This window comes from Dendropsophus ebraccatus, chromosome 5 (assembly GCF_027789765.1).
Source record: "Dendropsophus ebraccatus isolate aDenEbr1 chromosome 5, aDenEbr1.pat, whole genome shotgun sequence".
Taxonomy (NCBI): domain Eukaryota; kingdom Metazoa; phylum Chordata; class Amphibia; order Anura; family Hylidae; genus Dendropsophus; species Dendropsophus ebraccatus.
Window position 1 is genome coordinate 59,126,717 of NC_091458.1, and position 13,424 is coordinate 59,140,140.

The window sequence follows — 13,424 nt, forward strand, 5'->3', positions numbered from 1 at the left end:
GGAGGGGAGGGGTGGGCTATGGAGAATATGCTCAGAGTGAGAATTACCTGTAGTGTCATCTTCTTAAAGGGAACCCGTCTGGAGTGAACCCCAAGCAGGGGCTGACTGGCAAATTTTACCTGGGGGACAGCCACAAAGCACTATCTATCTATCTATCTATCTATCTATCTATCTATCTATCTATCTATCTATCTATCTATCTATCTATCTATCACATGTCTATCTAATATCTATCAGGCAGTATGAGGATTGTGCTGTAGCTGATGGGCCTAGCATGGGGCACATATACCAGCTACAGCAAATTTTAGGATTTATAAAGAAAAAGCAAAAACACATATATAAAATTAAAATAAGACATCTTTCTACGCCTAATACTGTATGTGTCTAAATAGCCATTAGTTACCAAATAACACTGGTATACAAGAAGCAAATATTATCATTATACAAGTTACCACCATACTATTACTGACCAATCTAGTATATAAAGACTCTTACTACCAATAATACCAGTATAACAGATAATCCCTCAGCACCATGACCACCGCCATCATTACAATTATATAGAGACTATTACTACCAATAATACCAGTATAACAGATAATACCTCAGCACCATGACCACCGCCATCATTACAATTATATAGAGACTATTACTAACAATAATACCAGTATAACAGATAATCCCTCAGCACCATGACCACCGCCATCATTACAATTATATAGAGACTGTTACTACCAATAATACCAGTATAACAGATAATCCCTCAGCACCATGACCACTCCATCATTACAATTATATAGAGACTGTTACTACCAATAATACCAGTATAACAGATAATCCCTCAGCACCATGACCACTCCATCATTACAATTATATAGAGACTGTTACTACCAATAATGCCAGTATAACAGATAATACCTCAACACCATGACCACCGCCATCATTACAATTATATAGAGACTGTTACTACCAATAATACCAGTATAACAGATAATACCTCAACACCATGACCACCGCCATCATTACAATTATATATAGAGACTGTTACTACCAATAATACCAGTATAACAGATAATACCTCAGCACCATGACCACCGCCATCATTACAATTATATAGAGACTATTACTACCAATAATACCAGTATAACAGATAATATCTCAGCACCATGACCACTCCATCATTACAATTATATAGAGACTGTTACTACCAATAATACCAGTATAACAGATAATCCCTCAGCACCATGACCACCGCCATCATTACAATTATATAGAGACTATTACTACCAATAATACCAGTATAACAGATAATATCTCAGCACCATGACCACTCCATCATTACAATTATATAGAGACTGTTACTACCAATAATACCAGTATAACAGATAATCCCTCAGCACCATGACCACCGCCATCATTACAATTATATAGAGACTATTACTACCAATAATACCAGTATAACAGATAATCCCTCAGAACCATGACCACCGCCATCATTACAATTAGAGATGAGTGAATCTACAGTACAAATGAAGTGAAGCGCCTCATTCCTATCTGCATTCTGCTCATCAGGCTGTGGGCTATTCTACTCTGTGTCACTCCTCCCCAAGTTCTGGGAAAAGATGGATCCAGTCCTGGGAAACTGGATCCCAGCACCTGGGGAGGAGCGGCAGCAAGCAGAGCGGACTGCAAAGCCTGCAACCTGATAAGCTGAATGCAGATAGGAACCAAGCGCTTTACTTCATTCTTACTGTAGATAAGCTCATCTCTAATCACAGCATAGCAATTAATACCACTATACTGGGGGGGTCAAACTCGCTTCCCTCCAGCTGTTGCAAAACTTCATCATGATGGTAACAGCTGGAGGGCTGCAGTTGACACCTGTGTCTTGTACGGTCACTGATTAAAATCCACTATATGAACAAATATTACTAATAATACTAGCATATACTAGTGCAGTTACATCCAAGGCGTCTTCTCTGTGTGAACTGCAGGTGATGTGTTTGCTAATCAAAGTTGTTTCGCTTTCCATCTCCATGTGGTCCGGCCATCACAAAGACTACTCCAGTCCATGAATAGTCTACGCAGAATTAACCAGAGAAACATGTTAGACTCTTGGCTCCAGCACCATCCTCACCTCTATACACTCCCCATCTCTATTGCTCCACACTATAACAGTGCCCACTTTATGCCCCACATAGTATTTAGACCCAGGCTGGCAGGCTCACTCTATGTCCTCATATAATAGAAAGACCTCCCCAATCTGTACCCTCATATAGTAGATAAGCCCCCCTCCCATTGTGCCTCCATATATAGAGGATAGACCCTCTCTGTGCCTAACCAACCAGATATAGTAATTAAACCCCCCCCCCCCCTCTGTGTCTCCATATAATAGTTAAGCCCTCTCTGCCCCCCATTACACAGAGAAATGTGTAGCCAATGGTGGATAAAGGTGGGAAGGTTTAGGCTATGTTCACACAACGTAAACTATCAATTAATCAAGGCTGTTGTTGCAGTTTGCATCTATGGCCATGATTAATTGATAATTTAGATTGTGCTGCAGATAATGGAATCCTGGCCGGAGTGTATACACATATACACTCCGGCCAGAATTCCAAGCGGCTGCAACGAAAACTGACACGTCAGTTTTGTTTTGCTGCTATTCATTGAATAGCTTTCGCACAAGCCTGACAGTTCACACAATGGAGAGTGCGGCTCTGGCCGCACTCCAAATTGTGTTCAATAGTGAACTGGGATGCATCAATACAGGTGCATCCGCATCCCAATTCAACAGAAATCAATATCATACGGCTGGTACTGCAGTACCAGCCGGGATAAACTTCACTGACACCGGGCATTCTGTCTATCACGGCTGGGTCACAGAACAGTCGGTGTCTTACCCTGTGTGAACCTGGCCTTAAAGTGCACAATCAGCCGACAAGTGAGCTGATTGCTGGTCATGTAACATGGGGTGATATCTGATTAAGCAGAGAATTGCTCTGTGTTATAGACATTTATGGTGTCATTATCCTCTACTAAATGACTGGTTTATGGTAGTGTTCCCCAATCTTTGTGCCCCCAGCTGTAGCAAATCTCTCATAGCTGGAACTACAACTCCCATCTTGACCTCATAGCTGCAGCTACAACTCCCATCCTGACCTCATAGCTGCAATTACAACTCCTACCCTGACCTCATAGCTGCAATTACAACTCCCACCCTGACCTCATAGCTGCAACTACAACTCCCACACTGACCTCATAGCTGCAATTACAACTCCCACCCTGACCTCATAGCTGCAGCTACAACTCCCACCCTGACCTCATAGCTGCAACTACAACTCCCACACTGACCTCATAGCTGCAACTACAACTCCCACACTGACCTCATAGCTGCAACTACAACTCCCACACTGACCTCATAGCTGCAATTACAACTCCCACCCTGACCTCATAGCTGCAGCTACAACTCCCACCCTGACCTCATAGCTGGAACTACAACTCCCACCCGACCTTATAGCTGCAATTACAACTCCCACCCTGACCTCATAGCTGGAACTACAACTCCCACCCGACCTTATAGCTGCAGCTACAACTCCCACACTGACCTCATAGCTGCAACTACAACTCCCACACTGACCTCATAGCTGCAATTACAACTCCCACCCTGACCTCATAGCTGGAACTACAACTCCCACCCGACCTTATAGCTGCAATTACAACTCCCACACTGACCTCATAGCTGCAGTTACAACTTCCATCCTTACCTCATTGCTGCAGCTACAACTCCCACCCTGACCTCATTGCTGCAGCTACAACTCCCACCCTGACCTCATAACCGCAGCTACAACTCACATCCCGACCTCATAGCTGCAGCTACAACTCCCATCTTGACCTCACAGCTGCAACTACAACTCACATCCCGACCTCACAGCTGCAACTACAACTCCCACTCTGACCTCACAGCTGGAATTACAACTCCCGCCCTGACCTCATAGCTGCAGCTACAACTCCCACACTGACCTCACAGCTGCAGCTACAACTCACATCCCGACCTCACAGCTGCAACTACAACTCCCACCCTGACCTCATAGCTGCAGCTACAACTCCCACCCTGACCGCACAGCTGGAATTAAAACTCCTATCCTGACGTCATAGCTGCAGCTACAACTCCCAACCTGACCTTACAGATGGAACTACAACTGCTATCCTGACCTCATAGCTGCAGCTACAACTCCCACCCTGACCTCACAGCTGCAACTACAACTCCCACCCTGACCTCACAGCTGCGACTACAACTCCCATCCTGACCTCACAGCTGCAGCCACAACTCCCACCCTGACAGCTGGAACTACAACTCCCATCCTTACCTCATGGCTGGAACTAGAGCTGGGCGATATGGGCAAAAAATAAAATCTTGATTTAAAATATCCCCCCCCCCCTTGATTCTAGATTTAAATGTCGATTTGTTAAAAATGTATTTTTGCTAATTATGATGGTTGTAGTAGTAGAGGCATAGTGGATAAGGGGTGTAGTAACAGATGAAGCACAGAAGATGAGGGGTGTAATAGTAGATAAGGGGGGTAGCAGTTTTGTAAGTAGTAGTAGTATCAGGAGTGGAGGTAATAGTAGCAATGGTAGTGGAAGCAGTATTGGGGTAGTAGTAGAGCTGTATTGGGGTAGTAGTAGAGCTGTATTGGGGGTAGTAGTACAGCAGTATTGGGGGTAGTAGTAGAGCAGTATTGGGGTAGTAGTAGTATCAGGAGTGGGGGATAATAGTAGGAATGGTAGTGGGAGCAGTATTTGGGGTAGTAGTAGAACAGTATTGGGGGTAGTAGTAGAGCAGTATTTGGGTAGTAGAGCAGTATTGGGGTAGTAGTAGAGTAGTATTGGGAATAGTAGAGCAGTATTGGGGGTAGTAGTAGAACAGTATTGGGGGTAGTAGTGGAGCACTGTAATACATGGAAGCATGACAGGTCTTCCAGGAAGATGGCCCCACCGGACGCACACAGTAACAGGCACACTACTCAGGCACACCATAAAGCAGGCACCAGCTCCATGTATCCGGAGCTCGTAGGAGCCGATCCCATTTTTGTGGGTGCATGCGGGCATCTTGGTGGGTGGGGGGCGGTGGTGGTGGTGATCTTATATTTGTGGAGCAAGTTATGTGGCGATGCCCCCCTGTGCCAGGCAAACATCTTAGGCACTTTACTTTTTCAGCACCTTCCCTTCCTCTATACAAGCTCCCATCATTGTGCCCCCAAACATTAACAGGACCCTCTTTGTGCCCCTATCTGTAGTTAGGCCCTCTCTTTGTGAAAAAGAACTTCGCCATTTTGCCCTTATGAACTGTGCCAATACCCCCCTATTAACCCCTTAAGGACGGGGCCCATTTTCGTTTTTGCGTTTTCGGTTTTTCCCCTTGTGTTTAAAAGGCCATAGCACTTGCATTTTTCTACCTAGAAACCCACATGAGCCCTTATTTTTTGCGTCACTAATTGTACTTTGCAATGACAGGCTGAATTTTTGCATTTGGTACACTACGAAACCAGAAAAAAATTCAAAGTGTAGTGAAATTGAAAAAAAAAAACGCACTTATTTTATTTGGGGGAACTGTGTAAAACTGACTTGTTATGCATGTTCCTCAAGTCGTTACGATTAAAACAATATATAACATGTATAACTTATATTGTATCTGATGGCCTGTAAAAAATTCAAACCATTGTTAACAAATATATGTTCCTTAAAATCGCTCCATTCCCATGCTTATAGCGCTTTTATCCTTTGGTCTATGGGGCTGTGTCAGGTGTCATTTTTTGCGCCATGATGTGTTCTTTCTATTGGTACCTTGATTGCGCATATACGACTTTTTGATCGCTTTTTATTACATTTTTTCTGGATTTGATGCGACCAAAAATGCGCAATTTTGCACTTTGGGATTTTTTTGCGCTGACGTCGTTTACCGTGCGAGATCAGGAAAGTGATTAATTAATAGTTCGGGCGATTATGCACGCGGCGATACCAAACATGTTTATTTATTTGTTTATTTGTTTACTTTTATTTAAAACCTGGAAAAAGGGGGGTGATTCAGACTTTTATTAGGGGAGGGGGCTTTTTACTATAAACAACACTTTTTTTTTTTTTTTTTACACATATACTAGAAGCCCCCCTAGGGGACTTCTAGTATATATACTTTGATCTCTCATTGAGATCTCTGCAGCATAGATATGCTGCAGAGATCAATGAGATAGGCATTCGTTTACTTCTGGCTGCTGCAGCCGGAAGTGAACGAGTGCCGAGTCGGGGACTGCGCCATCTTGGACGAGTCCCCGGCCGGCATTAGTAACGGAGATCGCTCCTCCGGGACAACGTCCCGGAGGAGCGATCTCCCCCACTAGACACCAGGGAAAGGTTGCCTCCGGTAATCGGAGGCAGCTGTCAACTTTGACAGCTGCCTCTGATTAGCTAATTAGCGGGCACAGCGATCAGACCGTGCCCGCTAATAGCGGCGGTCCCGGGCTACACGCAGCACCCGGGACCGTGGCGCTTTGAAGTGCTAATGAGGACATATGACGTACCGGTACGTCATATGTCCTTAAGAAACTTTGTAATTGGGTTTATTAGCCAAATATGCCATTATCTGCATGTAAAAAGCCTTTTCCCAGGTCCCCTCCTTTCTGTCATCCACTCCATCTATGAAGAGGGGAGGGGGAAGGAGCAAGATTAGTGGGCAGCAGAGAGCTGAGAACAAAGGATTGCTCAGCGGGGGAGCTATTCAAAGCCCTAATCAGAGGTCAGAAAGGTTAGTGGTGACTGTCAGAGGAGAGAGCCCGCGAAGTGAATGTAAATTAACTCTTTGTTGTCCTGTTTTGCTGCTTGTACTTTCTCTCTCCATAGGAAAACCATGAAGACAGGGGGGAGAGCTTCAAACTGCTTTTTAATGATAAAAATTAATTTTTTGGCTAATAAAACCAATTACAAAGTTTCTTAAAATCGCCTGGACTATTGATTTCTGCAATAAAAATTTTAACGACAGTGACACTTTAACCCCTTAATGACATCGGGCGTAAATTTACGCCCTGATGCCGGTAAGGGAGTTCAGAGCGGGGCCGCGCGGCGGCCCCGCTCTGAACCGCGCCGGTCCCGGGTGCCGCGTGTAGCCCGGGACCGTAGGTATTAGCGGGCACGGTCCGATCGCCGTGCCCGCTAATACAGTAATCAGATGCAGCTGTCAAATATGACAGCTGCATCCGATTACCGGACGCAGCGTCATCCCTGGTGTCTAGTGGGGAGATCGCCCGGAGGAGCGATCTCCGTAAATGAAGCCGGCCGGGGACCGCTCCAAGATGGCGCCGTCCCCGGCTCGGCACTCGTTTACTTCCGGCTGCAGCAGCCGGAAGTAAACGAGTGCCTATCTCATGGATCTCTGCAGCATATCTATGCTGCAGAGATCTCAATGAGAGATCAAAGCACTTATACTAGAAGTCCCCCAGGGGGGCTTCTAGTATAAGTGTAAAAGTTTAAAAAAAATTTCATTATTAGTAAAAATCCCCCTCCCCTAATAAAAGTCTGAATCACCCCCCTTTTCCCAGGTTATAAATAAAAGTAAATAAATAAATAAACATGTTTGCTATCGCCGCGTGCGTAATCGCCCGAACTATTAATTAATCACATTCCTGATCTCGCACGGTAAATGGCGTCAGCGCAAAAAAATCCCAAAGTGCAAAATTGCGCATTTTTGGTCGCATCAAATCCAGAAAAATTGTAATAAAAAGCGATCAAAAAGTCGTATATGCGCAATCAAGGTACCGATAGAAAGAACACATCATGGCGCAAAAAATGACACCTGACACAGCCCCATAGACCAAAGGATAAAAGCGCTATAAGCCTGGGAATGGAGCGGTTTTAAGTGTCATATATTTGTTGACAATGGTTTAAATTTTTTACAGGCCATCAGATACAATATAAGTTATACATGTTACATATCGTTTTAATTGTAACGACTTGAGGAACATATATAACAAGTCAGTTTTACCCCAGGGCGAATGGCGTAAAAACACATTTCCCCCAAATAAACAAAATGCGTTTTTTTTTTTCAATTTCACCACACTTTGAATTTTTTTCTGGTTTCGCAGTGTACTTTATGCAAAAATTCAGCCTGTCATTGCAAAGTACAATTAGTGACGCAAAAAATAAGGGCTCATGTGGGTCTCTAGGTGGAAAAATGCAAGTGCTATGGCCTTTTATGCACAAGGAGGAAAAACTGAAAACGCAAAAATCGAAATTTGCTCTGTCCTTAAAGGGTTAAGCTGTTGCCAAAATACAACTTTCATCATGTCCTGCTAGCAGGACATGTTGGGGGTTGTAGTTTTGCAGCAGTTAGAGAGTCATATCCTCTGTAAACAATGCCCCAGTTCCCCCTTCCCCTTTGTACACTGACCATCTCCTGGCCCGGGAGCTGAGCTGCTCTGCTTCTCTGGCCTCCTCTAATCAGGTCTGGGCCAAGACAGAAAGATGCAGAGAGAGCAGATCACACTGATCTGCAGCACGGAGGAGATGCTGGCCCGGCTGGGCAGGGAGGTGAATGTTCCCTACCTCCAGACAGTCTCAGTCATTGCCTTGTATTGGTGTTTAAAAGACACCAATATAACGCAAGGGAGAGGCTGGACGTCTCCTCCTGACAGCTCTCCCTCCGCAATGATTAAGTAAGTAATGGCCCTGGCACTTGCCCGGGTAAGTCGGGTGCTGACGCTGGCCATGCTTGAGAGCTTGGTTAAAGCCCAAGAATCTTCTAAAAAAACAAGCCAACAAAAGATGCATATCTAGCCCAGAGTATCTTGTGGGTGACAAGGTGTGGCTTAGGGTTCCGTCCGGAAAGCTAGCACCTAAATATATTGGTCCATATGTCATCACTGAAATCATTAAACCTGTTTCTTTCAGGTTACAACTGCCAAAAACCATGCGCATTCATAATGGGTTTCACAAATCTTTATTAAAGATGTATGTTACTCCTGTCAAAAAAACAGAAATGGCTGCACATCGCACCCATGGCTGACACGAAAGCTTATTTAGCTACATTTAAAACCAACATCAGAAGTTAGTATATAATTTGGCCAAACCATATTGCCTCGTGTACCACGTGCAGGTCTTCTGATACACATGAGTCCCTAACCAAAAAACATCACTGTGCTGCTCAGCAACCACAATCCCCGAAAAATGTGCGCAAGCAGAGAAGGGGGGCCACGGAATGGCCCTGCAACCCCATTGTCACAGGACCAGACCCTAAAAGGCCCCCCCAGACCCCATAGGCGGAAAAAGTGGACGCCAAGCAACACAAGTGTGAACAAGCTCTTACCTCTCTCTCCATTCCTCTGCAGGTAGAATGGGAGAATACTAGGAGATCCTCCCCTTATGTACACAGGTGCTTCCTGCTAATTTGGATCACATGGGTCTTACAAAGCACGAGTGCTAGCCACAATGAAAAAAGGGACAGAATACATAACGTGGTACATGAGGCAATATGGTTTGGCCAAATTATATACTAACTTCTGATGTTGGTTTTAAATGTAGCTGAATAAGCTTTTGTGTCAGCCATGGGTGCGATGTGCAGCCATTTCTGTCTTTTTGGCTTGTGCATATTGTATGCTACTCCTGTGTTGCCATCTACTCCCCCTGCTCCTCTGGTCATTCAGGGGGATCTTGAGTTTAAGGTAGAAAAGATCCTGGACTCTCAATGGGTGCAGAACTCCAATACCTAATCCATTGGAAGGGGTTCACGATCCTTGTCTCATAGGCCAGTTCCATATTTGCAATCCCTCTAAGTCGAGTACTTTGATTGATGGTCCAGAGTCCCTTCATAAGAAGGAGGGTACTGTCAGGACTGTGCGCTGGAGCTCCTCGGTTCGGGCTGTGCAGCCGAGAAGGCGCTGAGTTGGTGCAGTTCCAGAACCCTGTCTGAACACAGGTTTATTTTAGGATTGTTCAGCCCCACCCGTCTTGCTTGTTATGCCTTGGCAGCTTGAGGGTTAACCTGCTATTGTGCAGGTGAGTTGTGTGGGGGATCAGGTGGCGGTCCAATCAGCTGCTGGGCTAAATCCCTGATCCTCCATAAATAGTGTGTAAGCCCAGAAGACAGTGCTGGCTATTAGTGTTCTTTGCTAAGCTAGCTTGCTGTGACTTGTTGTACTCTAACCTTTTGCTCATTTTCTGACCCTTGGCTTGTTTTCTGACTTCCCAGTTTCGCCGTCTGCATTGACCGTATTGCCTGACCCTTGACCAGGGCCGCCGATAGGGCAGTACAACCGGTACTGCCGTATGGGGCCCGGACCCTGAGAGACGGTTGGGGGGGCCCGGCGGGCCCGCCGGCCCCGCCGGCCGCCGCCCCCTCCCCGACCGCCGCGCTAGGGGGGCCTGCACGGCCCCCCTTGCCACCTGGGGGGGGGTTGTGCCGCTTCGGTCCGGTGAGCTTCCGGCACACGCTGCCTCTATCTCTGGCCGGAAGCTCACAGCTGCAGCCCTGCGGTCCTTCTCTCCTGCTCGGCAGCGGCGCACGTGACGTCATCACGCCGAGCAGGAGAGAAGTTCCTGGACCGCGGGGCTGCAGCTGTGAGCTTCCGGCCAGTGATAGAGGCAGCATGTGTTGGAAGCTCACCGGACCAAAGCTGCATGGGAAGGGGGGACCTGCCTCACCTGCCTCACCTGCCTCTGCTCCCCCGGCCGCTCCCTCTTCCCCCAGCCTCTCCTCCTGCACCCCCTTCCAGCCTCTCCTCCTGTACCCCCCCTCTAGCCTCTCCTCCTGCACCCCCCTTCCAGCCTCTCCTCCTGTACCCCCTTCCAGCCTCTCCTCCTGTACCCCCCCTCCAGCCTCTCCTCCTGTACCCCCCCTCCAGCCTCTCCTCCTGTACCCCCCCTCCAGCCTCTCCTCCTGTACCCCCCCTCCAGCCTCTCCTCCTGTACCCCCCCTCCAGCCTCTCCTCCTGTACCTCCCCTCCAGCCTCTACTCCTGTACCCCCCCTCCAGCCTCTCCTCCTGTACCCCCTCCAGCCTCTCCTCTTGTACCCCCCTGCCTCTCCTCCTGCACCCCCAGCCTCTCCTCCTGCACCCCACAGCCTCTCCTCCTGCACCCCACAGCCTCTCCTCCTGTACCCCTCAGCCTCTCCTCCTATACCCCTCAGCCTCACCCCCTGCACCCCACAGCCTCTCCCCCAGCCTCTCCTCCTCTACCCCCCATCCAACCTCTCCTCCTGTACCCCCCCTCCAGCCTATCCTTCTGTACCCCACCTCCAGCTTCTCCTCTTGTACCCCCCCTCCAGCCTCTCCTCCTGCACCCCCAGCCTCTCCTCCTGTACCCCCTCCAGCCTCTCCTCCTGCACCCCCAGCCTCTTCTCCTGTACCCCCTCCAGCCTCTCCTCCTGCACCCCCAGCCTCTCCTCCTGCACCCCCAGCCTCTCCTCCTGTACCTCCTCTAGCCTCTCCTCCTGCACCCCACAGCCTCTCCTCCTGCACACCACAGCCTCTCCTCCTGTACCCCTCAGCCTCACCCCCTGCACCCCCCAGCCTCTCCCCCAGCCTCTCCTCCTCTACCCCCCCCTCCAGCCTCTCCTCCTCTACCCCCCTCCAGCCTCTCCTCCTGCACCCCCCTTCCAGCCTCTCCTCCTGTACCCCCTTCCAGCCTCTCCTCCTGTACCCCCTTCCAGCCTCTCCTCCTGTACCCCCTTCCAGTCTCTCCTGCTGTACCTCCCCTCCAGCCTCTCCTCCTGTACCCCCCCTCCAGCCTCTCCTCCTGTACCCCCCCTCCAGCCTCTCCTCCTGTACCCCCCCCTCCAGCCTCTCCTCCTGTACCCCACCTCCAGCCTCTCCTCTTGTACCCCCCCTCCAGCCTCTCCTCTTGTACCCCCCTCCAGCCTCTCCTCCTGTACCCCCCCTCCAGCCTCTCCTCCTGTACCCCCCCTCCAGCCTCTCCTCCTGTACCCCCCCTCCTGTACCCCCTCCAGCCTCTCCTCCTGCACCCCCAGCCTCTCCTCCTGCACCCCCAGCCTCTCCTCCTGTACCTCCTCTAGCCTCTCCTCCTGCACCCCACAGCCTCTCCTCCTGCACACCACAGCCTCTCCTCCTGTACCCCTCAGCCTCACCCCCTGCACCCCCCAGCCTCTCCCCCAGCCTCTCCTCCTCTACCCCCCCTCCAGCCTCTCCTCCTCTACCCCCCCTCCAGCCTCTCCTCCTGCACCCCCTTCCAGCCTCTCCTCCTGTACCCCCTTCCAGCCTCTCCTCCTGTACCCCCTTCCAGCCTCTCCTCCTGTACCCCCTTCCAGCCTCTCCTCCTGTACCCCCAATCCAGCCTCTCCTCCTGAACCTCCTCTAGCCTCTCCTCCTGCACCCCACAGCCTCTCCTCCTGCACACCACAGCCTCTCCTCCTGTACCCCTCAGCCTCACCCCCTGCACCCCCCAGCCTCTCCTCCTCTACCCCCCTCCAGCCTCTCCTCCTCTACCCCCCCTCCAGCCTCTCCTCCTGCACCCCCCTTCCAGCCTCTCCTCCTGTACCCCCTACCAGCCTCTCCTCCTGTACCCCCTTCCAGCCTCTCCTCCTGTACCCCCTTCCAGCCTCTCCTCCTGTACCCCCCCCTCCAGCCTCTCCTCCTGTACCCCCCCTCCAGCCTCTCCTCCTGTACCCCCCCCTCCAGCCTCTCCTCCTGTACCCCCCCCTCCAGCCTCTCCTCCTGTACCCCACCTCCAGCCTCTCCTCTTGTACCCCCCCTCCAGCCTCTCCTCTTGTACCCCCCTCCAGCCTCTCCTCCTGTACCCCCCCTCCAGCCTCTCCTCCTGTACCCCCCCTCCAGCCTCTCCTCCTGTACCCCCCCTCCTGTACCCCCTCCAGCCTCTCCTCCTGCACCCCCAGCCTCTCCTCCTGCACCCCCAGCCTCTCCTCCTGTACCCCCCCTCCAGCCTCTCCTCCTGTACCCCCCCTCCAGCCTCTCCTCCTGTACCCCACCTTCAGCCTCTCCTCTTGTACCCCCCCTCCACCCTCTGCTCTTGTACCCCCCTCCAGCCTCTCCTCCTTTACCCCCCCTCCAGCCTCTCCTCCTGTACCCCCCCTCCAGCCTCTCCTCCTGTACCCCCCTCCAGCCTCTCCTCCTGTACCCCCCCCTCCTGTACCCCCTCCAGCCTCTCCTCCTGCACCCCCAGCCTCTCCTCCTGCACCCCCAGCCTCTCCTCCTGTACCTCCTCTAGCCTCTCCTCCTGCACCCCACAGCCTCTCCTCCTGTACCCCTCAGCCTCACCCCCTGCACCCCCCAGCCTCTCCTCCTCTACCCCCTCCTCTACCCCCCTCCAGCCTCTCCTCCTCTACCCCCCCTCCAGCCTCTCCTCCTGCACCCCCCTTCCAGCCTCTCCTCCTGTACCCCCTTCCAGCCTCTCCTCCTGTACCCCC